The 13,820-nt window shown below is 39.2% G+C and overlaps 1 pseudogene; it reads right to left on the bottom strand.

Annotated features, from left to right (window-relative positions):
* Positions 1 to 13,820, bottom strand: part of LOC134335844 (zinc finger protein 271-like) — a 194,618-nt pseudogene that overhangs the window by 167,719 nt on the left and 13,079 nt on the right.

Below are 13,820 nucleotides of genomic sequence, written 5' to 3'. Positions count from 1 at the left end.
GCAGGGCCCATCCTTCTTGGGTGGCCTGGAGGATACTTTAGAAGAATTGAATGATCTAAAAGTTATAACTGGTAATAAATAGATAAATAGATAAATAATAGAGTTGTTCTTCGCTCTAGTCTTCAATAAAGTCTGTAGTGATTTCTTGTAGTGCAATTACTCCAGACCCGTCACATCCGGCAGGAGCAGCATAGTTGTCACGGCAGTCTCGACTTTAATTCTTAACCTCGGCGGGTAAACAAAACAATGATAACTCGTTGTGATGTGTTCAGGGTCCTTGCTATAGCACATATGATACTGACAACAGTTCTGAGAGTAAGCTTGGACCCAGTATGCCTGAAATGTTTTCTATTCCTGTGTTGATTAGAAATAGAAAGAATAGAACACATTCAGCATATCAAGTCAACCAGTCTAACCTCTTACCTGTACCACGACAACCTCGGGCTGTCCCAGGGGCTCCTGTGGTTCCTTTAAAGCTAGCTCTGCTTAATATTAGATCTCTAGCCAACAAATCATTTTTAGTGAATGACATAATTCTATCCTACAGTTTAGATTTTCGGTTTCTAACTGAAACATGGTTAGCAGAAGGCAGCAGTGCTACTGTTCTTAATGAAACAGCACCAGCAAACTTCAGTTCTATGAATGTGTGTGGAAGTGGTAGGAAAGGTGGAGGAGTAGCTGCCTTATTTAAAGATGTATTCCAGTGCAAAGAGACTGTGCTTGGCAATTTTATGTCTTTTGAATACCTCTGTTTTATTTTGAAGGGTACTCCCAAAATTTTATTTTTAACCATTTATAAACCTCCAAGATACTCTGCACATTTTATAGATGAACTTGCTGAACTACTGTCAGTTATCTCCACTGAGTACAGCTTTTTCATCATAACTGGGGATTTTAACATCCACTTAGATAATAACAAGGACAATAACACCAAATAACTTTTTGGACTTTTTGACACGTTTGGTCTATTGCAACATGTGAAAGGGCCTACACATACTCGAGGGCACACTCTGGATCTAGTTATTTCTAAAGGTCTTAACATTTCTTCTGTTATGGTCAAGGACTTGGCCCTCTCTGATCATTTTTGTGTCCTCTTTGAAATGCTGATCACTCCAGATGCTCAAACTAGCTCTGTTTCTGTTAAGAAAAGGTGCATAAATGAAAGTACTAGTTCTCAGTTTATGGAGGCCATAGCTATATTACCAACTTTAATTGCAGAGTCAGTTGATGAACTCCTGGATAACTTTAACATGAAAATATTGACTGTCATGGATGTGGTTGCCCCGGTAAAAGTCATGAAAACGTTGAGCAAACAGAAAGCACCATGGCGTAACACAATGATGGTAATAGCTCTGAAAAGAGAATGCAGGAGAGCTGAATGTAAGTGGAGGAAAACTAAACTTCAAATCCACTATGATCTCTATAAGCAAAGCCTTTGTAGTTTTAACTCGGAGTTATGCAGGGCTAGACAGCTGCACTTCTCTAAGATCATTAACAGGAACATCAACAACACCCGCATTCTATTCAACGTGGTCGACAAGCTTACAAATCCTCCAAAACAGATCACGCCAGAACTTCTGTCCACAGAGAAATGTAATGAATTTGCTCATTTCTTCTGTGAAAAAAATCAAAACTATTAGACTGACCATCAACGCCACTCAGTCAAACGATGAAACCATGCTGCCCCTACAGACACCTAAAAATAACATGACTATTATGTCACAATTTAATACAATAGACCAAAAAACACTGGAGAAAACAGTTCAGCATCTTAAATCATCGACATGTTATCTCGACATACTGCCATCTGAATTTTTTTAAACTATTTTTAACTCTGTAAAAACTGATTTGCAACAAATAGTGAATGGCTCACTAGCATCAGGCGTTTTCCCAAAGTCACTGAAAACAGCTGCCATTAAGCCACTCCTAAAAAAGAGAACTCTGGATGCGTCTGTGTTAAACAACTACAGGCCGATCTCAAATCTTCCTTTCATAGCTAAGATCATTGAGAAAGTTGTTTACAGTCAAGTCAGCAGTTTTTTTAATTCCAGTGGTTATTTTGACAAATTTCAGTCAGGCTTTCGAGCTCACCACAGCACTGAAACGGCTCTCATAAAAGTGTTAAATGATCTACGTCTGAATACTGACTCGGGTAAAATATCAGTTCTGGTTTTACTGGATCTTAGTGCTGCCTTTGACACTGTAGATCATAGAATACTGCTGGATAGGTTGGAAAACTGTGTTGGACTTTCCGGAACAGTCCTTAATTGGTTCAGGTCTTATTTAGAAGACCGGAGTTACTTCGTCACTATTGGCAGCTGTGAATCTGACAGGGTGGCTATGACATGTGGAATCCCCCAGGGATCAGTTCTCGGACCTCTTCTGTTCAATCTTTATATGCTGCCATTAGGCCAAATGCTACAGGCTAACAACATTGATTACCATAGTTATGCAGATGACACACAGATATATCTGGCTCTCTCACCAGATGATTACAGCCCAATAGATTCACTGTGTCAGTGTCTGGAGGACATCAATAACTGGATGAGCCAGAATTTTTTACAGTTAAATAAGGACAAAACAGAGATTGTTGTGTTTGGTAGCAAAGAAAAGAGGATTAGTGTCAGTGAACACCTCAGTTCCCGGGCTCTAAAAACCAAAGACCAAGTCCGAAATCTTGGCGTTCTAATAAACTCAAATCTCACATTCACCAGCCATATTAAAACCATCACCAAAACAGCCTTCTACCATCTTAGAAATATAGCCAAAATCAAGGGTCTAGTGTGCCAACAAGACCTAGAGAAGCTCATCCATGCTTTTATCTCCAGTAGGGTGGACTATTGTAATGGTCTCTTAACTGGACTTCCCAAAAAGACCATTAAACAGTTACAGCTCATTCAGAACGCTGCTGCTAGAGTTTTAACTGAGACGAAGAGAACTGAGCACATCACTCCAGTTCTAAAATCTCTACACTGGCTTCCGGTTAGTTACAGAATATAATTTAAAGTGCTGCTACTGGTCTATAAATCACTGAATGGGTTCGGCCCAGAATACATCTCAGAAATGTTTAGAGAATATAAACCCAGTAGATCTCTTAGATCCATGGACTCAGGTCAGCTAATTGAGCCCAGAGTCCAAACTAAACATGATGAAGCAGCATTTAGCTGTTGGGCTGCATATAACTGGAACAGACTGCCAGGAGATATTAGATGTTCCTCAAATGTAGAAATCTTTAAATCCAGGTTAAAAACTTTTCTTTTTTCTTGTGCCTATGATTGAGCTCGAAATTTTTGCATTTTACCATATTTCTTTTAGTTTTTCATGCTCTTAATAATTATTTTTATAGAGTAGTGTACATTCTAAATTGTAGTGTATATTTTACTATATTTTCTTTTAGTTTTCATGTTTTAACTGCTTATGTCTCTTGTTTTAATTTTGTATTTCCCAAATTGTAGGTTATATTTTACAATATTTTCTTTTAATTTTTCATGTTCTTAATTTTGTATCTCTCTTGTTTGAATTTCATGTTTTAATTGTAACTAAATGTTTGCGAGAAGTCTTTCTGAGGTTCTAGATCTCAGGAATGTTTTAATGCTTTTAATAAATTTTTTTCTTTATGTAAAGCACTTTGAATTGCCACTGTGTATGAAAGGTGCTATACAAATAGCCTTGCCTTGCCTTATACTAAGCTAACAGTTAGCATTTTGCCATTCAAACCAATGGGATGGGATAGCACAGTGCGCAAGCATGTCAACTCACAAGCTTGATTTTGCAAATAAAAACACATGTGCAAATTTATACAAGTTCAATAATCATGAATAATCATTTATTTACGTTATTCCGTTTCTCCGCACCGTCAGCAATGTTTTAAGCCAAGGACATTTCCGATGCTCACTCGTTCTTGAAATGTTAATATACCGAACCACAGCTTATTAAGGCATCTAAGGTTTCAAACAGCCTCCTTCTCGGGAGCGCGCATAGGATGACGTAAAACGCGTCTATGTAGAGCGCGCACTAGTTTTTGTGTTATCACCTCAGTGATCACCTCCACAACCAATCAGTGAGCTCCAACCGCATTCCCTCCCTTACTGTGGATGCGCGAATGTCCTAAAGTCTCCGTTTTTTAAGGTAAACCCGAAGCCGAAATTTGGCGCTTCAAATTTTTTTAAAATACCGTCACCATTTTTAAATACCGCGGTATACCGTAATACCGCCCAACCCTAGTATCGCGGAGAGCGAGAGACACACACACACACACACACACACACACACACACACACACACACACACACACACACACACACACACACACACACACACACACACAGAGAGAGAGAGAGAGAGAGCGATAGCTGGTAATATAATGACAAATAATTGAGAAATAAACTATAAACTGGTTTAATTCTGTTAAATCTGATTATTTCTCTGTGCTTATGTTTTAAAGCAGAAACAAACACAAACACATCTCTATGCAAGAGAGGATTTTTCTGAAACTTAATGAAATGCAACCACAGTCTGTCTCTTCCCTGTAGTTTTGAAATGAATCTTTCTTATTTAAGTGATGTTTAAATTAGGCCCACATTTAATGCAAATTTGATGTTATTATCGGGGGTGTCTTATAGTTTACCTAGCAGCGCGAAGAGTCACTTTTTGGAACAGAGCCAAAAGATCCGGCTCCCGTCAAGAAGCTAAATTAGAATGTGGTTATAATTATATATAAGGGTTATAATTAAATACATATTTTACTTACAGATGAGGCTCTACAGTACAAACACAGCAGCTTCTTGTTCTTCTGATGATGTTTAATGGCGGTTGGCAGAACAACTTAAGACGCACCAGCGCCACCAACTGGACTGGAGTTGAACAGCAGCTTAGCAGTAATAAATCTACATTAGCCCTGTATCTCTCAGGTAGCTTTAGAGAGGACTACAGTCAGTCCTAGACGTTCTTCCAAGCAGTTTCGCTAATGTTATGTTTTGTTTTCGAACATGCTTCTCTAACTCTGTTCATTCTTTCTTATAACTTTTGTAATCTGTTAACCCTCTACTGCACACATTTTGGTGGTACATGAAAAAAAGTTGTTCCACATTATTTTTTGGTTAATTTTGGGACATTTTATTGATAAAATATATATTTTTCTTTTAATGAACAAAAAAAGAAAGAAAAAAGCACTGGAAACGTGTATTGTTTCTGGACATGGGTATAGCTTTGTATTATGTAGTGTGTTGTGTCATGCACTAGGACTTCGCTCATAAAACTATAAAAAGCAGTTCTTCTCTGCTGTGGTGTGGTACGTTACACTTTGTGCACATAACTTTGATCATTCTTGTGAACCCAGGAACCCTGCATCTTCCCTTCTTGTCACACATTATTGGCCAGTGTGAGATGTTGTCCAGTCTGATATGTTGGTTAGGGATAGGTGCTGTGGGGCCCTGCTACCCCCTCTTCCCCTAATACTGTTGGGAAATCCCACCACTGGGTCGCTCTTTCTTCCTGACGTCTTATTTGTAATTGCACAAACAATGTGCAAATTGGGACTTAAAGGCATAAACATGCATGAGGTCACTTCTTATTATGCCATTGTTATTATGCCATTGTTAGCACAATTCTATCTTTATACATCTGTAAACTTTTCCAATTACCCTCCATATCATTGTCATCTACAGACCATCTGGCTCATTGGGAGACTTCATAGAAGAACTGGATGTTCTCCTGAGTTTTTTACCTTCAGATGTGTTAGGGATTAACATTTGTTAGGTAGTTTCTCTAATTTACTGAAAGTCCTGTCCCTTAAATTAGCCCCAGTGGACTAGAACTTAACCAGGAGAAGAATCATTCTTTGAATCTCGTACGAGGAAAGCACTCAGACCAGACACCAAAGTCAAAGTATGAATGCCTTAGTTTATTGAAAGAAAACAGAGTTTTTATAAAGACCAGAAAAGTATGTATGTGTGAGAGAGAAAGTGTCTAAATATGTGTGTGTGTGTGTGTGTGTGTGTGTGTGTGTGTGTGTGAAGGTTAAACTACATGAGAAGGTTTTAGAGAGAAGGACAGTTTTGATCAACAAGAACAGAATTAGCTAAAACAACCTTCAAACTGCATTCTCAGCTCATCAGCTCATAAGCGGTGAGAAGAGCAGAAATACTAGTCATACCATAAGTATATCGACATAAGTGTAACTAAAATCTAACAGTTCCCCTCTTTCAGGCCAAAGAAATGCCTGACCTAAATAAAACAATTATCATGGGATCTGGGGACGAGATTCATCACAGAATTCTGTACCCCACGTAAAATGCACTAAAATGGAAAAGAAGCAAATCAATTATTCAAATAATGTAGCAATGTTTAAATCAAGATCATGTGAATCAGTATTCTTGTCTTGTTTCTTAACAGCAAGCGCAGCTCGTCCCGCAGGCTGAGTTGGGCACGGAGGTGCCGTAGTTGAGTCAGTTGGGCATTTCTTGAGACGTGATGCGTGGATCCACTGTGGTTGCGAATCCGTCAGAACTCCACTCCTTGTGACAGCCAGAATTGTTGTGGGTTTTCCATAGGCAGCATCACCAACCTTCCTAGGATTCAAAGATTTCACCAAAACAAGATCACCAGGCTGAAATGGGTGTGTGGGTTTATCTGAGGGTAGAGGGAGAGAAACAGATATTTTAGAACAAATTTCACTCAATTTCTTAATTAATGCCGCATAGTCTGAAATCGCCATCTCCAGGTCACCTGAGGAATGAAATTGGTTAGTACCCTTCACCCATGGACAAGGAAATGGTTTCCCAAAAATCACCTCAAAAGGAGAGAGTTTTGTAGTTGCACTGGGGGTCATCCTAATTTCTGCCAATACAGCTGGCAGTAGATCAACCCACTTTTTTCCAGTTTCCATCATTGCCTTAGTTAATCTCTCTTTGAGGGTCCGATTCATTCTTTCTACCACACCTGATGATTGTGGATGATAAGGAATATGAAAATGCCAATTAACCTGCAAGTACTTACACAGTTTTTGAGTAACTCTGGAAGTAAACGGTGTACCTTGATCACTGTCAATACACTCAGGAAGACCATACCTGGGGAAGATCTCCTGGGCCAAAATCTTGACCACAGTTTCAGCCTTTTCAGTAGCTGTTGGGAAAGCTTCAACCTATTTCGAAAATCTATCTACTACAACCAGCAGATATTTTATACAACTGCAAGGTGGCATAAGTGTAAAGTCAACCTGTAGGTGTGTAAAAGGTTGCTCAGGTTGTGGCAAGAAATCATGTTTGCTGCCTGCAGTGGTGTTATTTACTCTAGCACAGATTAAACATGAGTTAAGTAAAAGTGCTACTGTAGATGTACAGTGCTCTTATGCTCTTGCTTCTTTCACTATTCCTGACAACCTGTCCTCAGTTCCAGTTTCATTGTGGGCAACCCACAAAAATGAGGCAGGCATCATCCCATGCAATCCCTATCAGGCTCATTTAAAGACAAGGGAACCTGTGTTTGTAAAACAATACCCATTGTCTGTCGATAAGGATATTGGGATACAACCTGTTATCTCTTCATTGTTAGCTCAGGGTATTATTGTTCCTACTGTGTCTGCCTATAATAGCCCTGTCAACCCAGTTTTAAAAGCAGATGGTACTTACAGATTCACACAAGATCTTAGAAAGATCAATGACCACATTGTTACTATTGCTCCTGTAGTACCTGATGTGGGTATCATTCTCACATCTATCCCAGCCTCTTATCAGTGGTACACTGTCATAGACATCTGTTCCGCTTTTTTTTCTATCCCTGTACATCCTGACACCCAATCTCTTTTTGCCTTCACTTTTAAAAATATGCAGTACACATGGACCAGAATGCCACAGGGTTTTGTTGATAGTCCAGCAGTTTTTTCTGCTGTAGTCAGACATGTGTTGGAGGGTCTTGTCTTACCCCAGGATTCTACACTCATCACTTATGCTGACGACTTGTTGGTTGCTGCTAAGACTGAGGACATCTGTCGCCATGCTTCTCTTCTGCTGCTACGTCACCTCGCACAATGTGGATTTAAGGTATCACTGCATAAACTACAGTATTGCAAAGACACTGTACAGTATTTAAGTTTCACCCTGAACAAAGTGTGTAGGAGTTTGTTTAACACCAGAAAGACTGTTATTAGCAACATTCCTAAGCCAAAGACTGTTAAAGCCATGCTAAGATTTCTGGGACTTGTCAATTACTGTAGGCAGCATATCAGCGATGTATCTCATTTCGACCGAATTCTGCAAGAAGGATGTTCTTCTACCGATCTGACAGCTAAGGTTGAGTGGACTTCAGAGAAAACAGCAGCATTCCAAGCTCTTAAGTCAGCTCTCTGTTCAGTACCAGCTCTTGGATTACCCAGGTATGACCTACCATTCCACCTCTATGTCTGCGAAAATGGATCATCTGTTTCCGCTGTGCTTGCACAAGAGCATAGTGGACCAGGTTTGAGGCCTGTGGCTTATCTGTCCAAATGATTGGATAGAGTAGTACAAGGTATGCCTGCTTGCCTTCGTGCTACTGCAGCCTGCACTATGATGGTGCAGGATGGTCAGAAAATTGTCCTTTCACATCCACTGATCCTGCACACGCCTCACCAGGTCATACACATCCTACACAACACAGAATAATAAAATCTGTAAAATAGAAGTAAAAAAGACAGGAAGAGTCTCCGAGGAAATACACAAAATAAACAAGGATCCTTATAACAGACTGCTAGTAATCAGATAAGTAGCTTTGGAGCTTCCAATCTCTACGTATTCTGAACAGTACTCCCAATGTTGAACAATTTCAACACAATATTTCCTCAGAACAGAGGAACAGATCGGCAATTCAACAGATAAATAATCTTGGAGAAGATCACTTACCTGGTTGAAGTCCGCAATTCTCCACCATTTGTTAGGGATTAACATTTGTTAGGTAGTTTCTCTAATTTACTGAAAGTCCTGTCTCCTAAATTAGCCCCAGTGGACTAGAACTTAGCCAGGAGAAGAATCATTCTTTGAATCTCGTACGAGGAAAGCACTCAGACCAGACACCAAAGTCAAAGTATGAATGCCTTAGTTTATTGAAAGAAAACAGAGTTTTTATAAAGACCAGAAAAGTATGTATGTGTGAGAGAGAAAGTGTCTAAATATGTGTGTGTGTGTGTGTGTGTGTGTGTGTGAAGGCTAAACTACATGAGAAGGTTTTAGAGAGAAGGACAGTTTTGATCAACAAGAACAAAATTAGCTAAAACAACCTTCAAACTGCATTCTCAGCTCATCAGCTCATAAGCGGTGAGAAGAGCAGAAATACTAGTCATACCATAAGTATATCGACATAAGTGTAACTAAAATCTAACAAGATGGAACTCCTCTGACTCTTCTTGGTGACTTTAATCTCCCTACAGACAAACTTCAGTCGTCCTGTCCTCTTCTTTCATCTTTTGACCTCCTCTTTAACCACAGCCCTCCAACACACAAAGGAGGCAATCTTCTGGTCTTCCGCTGTCCAGCTTCTGCTCTGGACCTCATTGTCACCCCACTTCACCTCTCCGACCATCATTTTGTGTCCTTCTCTCTCTATCTCCCAAAACTTTCTATTTCCAACCACACTTACACCCTTAAAACACGCCCTAATCTTCACTTTCTTTCTTCTGCCTCACTGATCTCTAACATCCTAACTTCACTACCGACCCTGACAGGCTTGCTTCCCTTCCATTCAACTCTGCAACTAATACTCTACTCTCTTCTCTTTTAACATCCCTCGATCAGCTCTGTCCTCTTAGCCTTAAACAAGGAACCTTCTCACCCTGCTCCTTGTCTTTCAGATACATTGCGCAGCAACAGAAAAGAATTAAGGGCAGCTGAGAGAAAGTGAAGGAAATCTAGGCTCAGTGTTGATCTCCACTCCTACCACGATCTGCTGTCCAGGTTCTCATTCGACGTGACTGCTGCAAAAACATCTTTTTATGCTCCCTTGTCCACTATTAAACCCTTGCAGCTCATTCAAAATGCAGCTACCCATCTGGTTTTTAACCAGCCCAAACACTGCCACATCACCCTACTGCTGCGTTCTCCTTACTGGCTTCCTGTAGCTGCACGCATTCAGTTTAAAACACTGATGCTCGCCTACAAAGCCAAAAATGGACCAGCTCCAAGTTACTTTCACAGCCTAATCAAACCCCACTCTGTACCGCGCAACATCCTCCACCCAGGACTAAAGGAAGACAAGCATCAAGGCTCTTCTCTGTTCTAGCACCCAAGTGGTGGAATGAACTTCATCTGTCTTTCCAAACAGCTGAGTGTTTTGCTGTCTTTAAAAAATGATTAAAAACCCACCTTTTTACTAAGCACTTAAGTTGACTTGTACTTATTTACCTAAAATTTTCTTAAATTTCCAAAAAACTAAAAAAACAAACAAAAAAAAAACACTTTGATTCTAACAGGTTTTAGCAGATTTGTGTTCTTGGATTGTTGTTTACTTAAACTTGAGAAATGAAATGTTTACTATGAAAGCACGTCTGTAAGTCCCTCTGGATAAGGGCGTCTGCTAAATGCAGAAAATGTAAATGCCAACATATCACTGGCTGATGAAGAAATGTGTAGCCATTCAGGGATACTGTAGAGGCAATGGTGTGTTTTTGGGATTTAGAAAGAACTACTGTCTTCTTCTGACAAATTGTCTTCTTCCTCACTGGTGTCTTGAGTATATTTCCAACATAAACACAATACTAAAACAATTATTAATTGTTAATCTGAGTTTGACTGTTTCCTGTGCATTACAGTGCTTATATAGTCCAGTGAGGTGATTCCCTATTCTGTATAATGTTTGAATCAAACGCTGATGTTGCCCTGTTTATTGGAATATGACTGTAGTGACTCTCACCTCATCATCCAACCTGCTTAGGAAACTAGTTTCATTTGAGAGGTCACGATCCCACTTATGAAAACGTTTTTTTACATGTTGACAAAGGTGATACTTATAAAAGTTGTTCTTCACATACCTGAGCGGTTGCTACAGTCTGAGCTAATGGTCACCTGTCATAACATTGTAAATTAGTGAGATATGTCGGTGTTGGGGGGGTCTTTTTAAACAGTGGTCTCTTTTTAAAGGTCAAAAAGTACCCCAAAATCTTACTTCATGCTGAGGAAATATTGGTCTGGAGGAACCACCAAAACCAGATCTGCCATTAGTTAGAAGCTGCTGGAACATGGCTGACACAGATTCTATGAATGTTATTTCTGCACTTAGTTGTTGTGTGTAAGGAAGTTTTATGGGGATAATTGTTTAACATTAAAACATCAAGCAAATGCAAAATAAGTTTAATTGCTCCAAAAAGGATTTACCAACATCATGTGTGGTGGTTCTTGCAATAATAATAACAAAAAAATAATACGCTTTTTCTGGTTCATCTCCATCTTGTCCTGAACGTTCTCCTCGGTCACACCAACAACCTGCATGTCCTCCCTTATTACATCCACAAACCTCCTCTTTGGCCTTCCTCTCCTTCAGCCTGGCAGTTCCATCCTTTGTACCCCTCTCCCTCTATAACTCTCATCCCTCCTCTGCACATGCTTAAACCATCTCATTCTCACCTTGCTAATTCCAAAACATCCCACCTGCACCATAACTCTAATAAACTTCCTGCTAATCTTCTCCATCCTTGACACTATTAATTAGAATCACAGCATCCTCATCTCTACCACCTCCAGCTCAGTGTCACAGCCTCCAAGCCTTACAAAATATCAGACCTCACTACTGTCATGTAGACTCTTTTCCTCTCATTTTAGCACATGCAAAAGCATCGTTCACCCTCTCACATTCCAAGATTTTGTTAAACAATCTAGTTAAAACTCCACTGCCGTCTCTCCTAAACATTTCCACACTTCCACTGATATGTTCTCTGGGCCAACTGTTTTTCTACTCTTCATTCTCCTTATAGCTGCTCTCACCACCTCCTTGCTGAAGACATATAACATGTTATGTTAGCAATATGGAGCCACTTTTTACCAATGTACCAACAGAACTAAGGTAAATGTTGATATTCTCATTATAGCTTATAATCAAAGAATTTCAGTTGGTGATCAATACTCAGACATCCCAAGTTGCAAAAACTAATTTCCGGGGCATCAGGGAGCCAAAATATGTATATGCGGGAGACTCCCGGAACTTCCGGGAGACTTGTGATGTCTGAATGCTGTCTGAAAGTGTAATTAGTGATATATAATCAATATGGAGTGATGTTTTTTTAATGTACCAACATACCTGAGGTAAATGTTTATATTCTCAATGTAGCTGAGCACAAAATTTCAGTTAGTGATCAATGCTAATAGTAATTAATGTTATGTTAACAATATGGAGTCATTTTCTACCAATGTACCAATACACCTAAGGGAAATGTTGATATTTTTGATGTATCTGTATACAAAATTTAGGTTGGTGATCAATGCTAATTGTAATTATTGTTATATTAGCAACATGGAGCAATTTTTTAACTAATGTACTAACATACCTGAGGTAAATGTTGATATTCTCAATGTAGCTGTATACAGAATTTTTGTTAGCAATCAATGCTAATAGTAATTGTTGTTGTATTAGTAATATGAAGTCATTTCTAACCAATGTACAAACAGAACTGAGGGAAAAGTTGATATTCTCAATGTAGCTCTGTACAGAATTATAGTTGGCGATCAATGCTAAACATGTTTTATTTATCTGAAAACAGGACAGAAGCTTTCAGGAATCAATAATGAGACCAAGAATTAAGGTTCAACATGTAGATATTTTATTAACAAACAAGCAATAACAAGCAAAATACATAAATGACACATAAATGACCATAACAATACTAATCCATGTAACACATAGCAAAAGGAGAAAAACAAGAAGAACCTCACAGATCAGCTCATCATCATCCTGCCACATCTAGACTGGATAGGTGGATATTTGCCCAGACTGTAGACACTGCTCAAATATATGAAAACATCAGACTGTATCAAACTAATTGTACCAAATTATATAAGCCAAACCATGAAAATGTGTGAAAAACTAATTATATTATGAGTAACATCTGTGTTACCATATAAAAAAACACTTTCAAAACTTACAAGGACACCTTACAATACAAAACATCAGTACATAATTAATGACACAGATTAAGGGTAGTCGAGTTTAAAGAAGTACGTTTTAAGGCATGTTTTGAAACTAGGGAATGAATCAACGGTGTGGAAGTCAGGAGGGAGAGGGTTCCAGAGATGTGGGGCAGAATAGCTAAAAGCTCTAGCCCCCATAGTAGACAGACGGACCAAAGGAGTAGATAATTGGAGGGCAGAAAAAGATCTGAGTGTACGGCAAGGAGTGTAGACATGAAGAACATCAGAGAGATATGGAGGAGCTTTAAACGTAAGGAGGAGGATTTAAAATTTGATGTGATACTGGACAGGAAGCTGCTTGAGAACTGGAGTAACACGTTAAATGGAAGGTGTTCTAGAGATAATACGAGCGGCAGAATTCTGAACTAACTGGAGTTCATGTATAGCTTTATGAGGTAGACCAAAAAGGAGAGAGTTACAATAATCAGTTTGGGATGTGACCAGGGCATGAACAAGAACATCAGCACTTCTGACGACTGAGTTCTCCATCATCACTGAGAATTTGTTAGATTTAGAGAGAGGAGATTTTGTACCTATAAGAAGAATTTCAGTTAAAAATATTAGACAATCAGAGAGAGGTGGAGGAGGAAGAGTAGCTGTGGGCACAGTGGACAAGTATAGTTGGGTGTCATCCGCATAACAATGAAATTGAATGTTGTTTTTCCTAAAGAAACG

The sequence above is a fragment of the Trichomycterus rosablanca genome, chromosome 2 (assembly GCF_030014385.1).
Source record: "Trichomycterus rosablanca isolate fTriRos1 chromosome 2, fTriRos1.hap1, whole genome shotgun sequence".
NCBI classification, from domain to species: Eukaryota; Metazoa; Chordata; class Actinopteri; order Siluriformes; family Trichomycteridae; genus Trichomycterus; species Trichomycterus rosablanca.
This window is presented reverse-complemented; position numbering and strand designations above follow the sequence as displayed.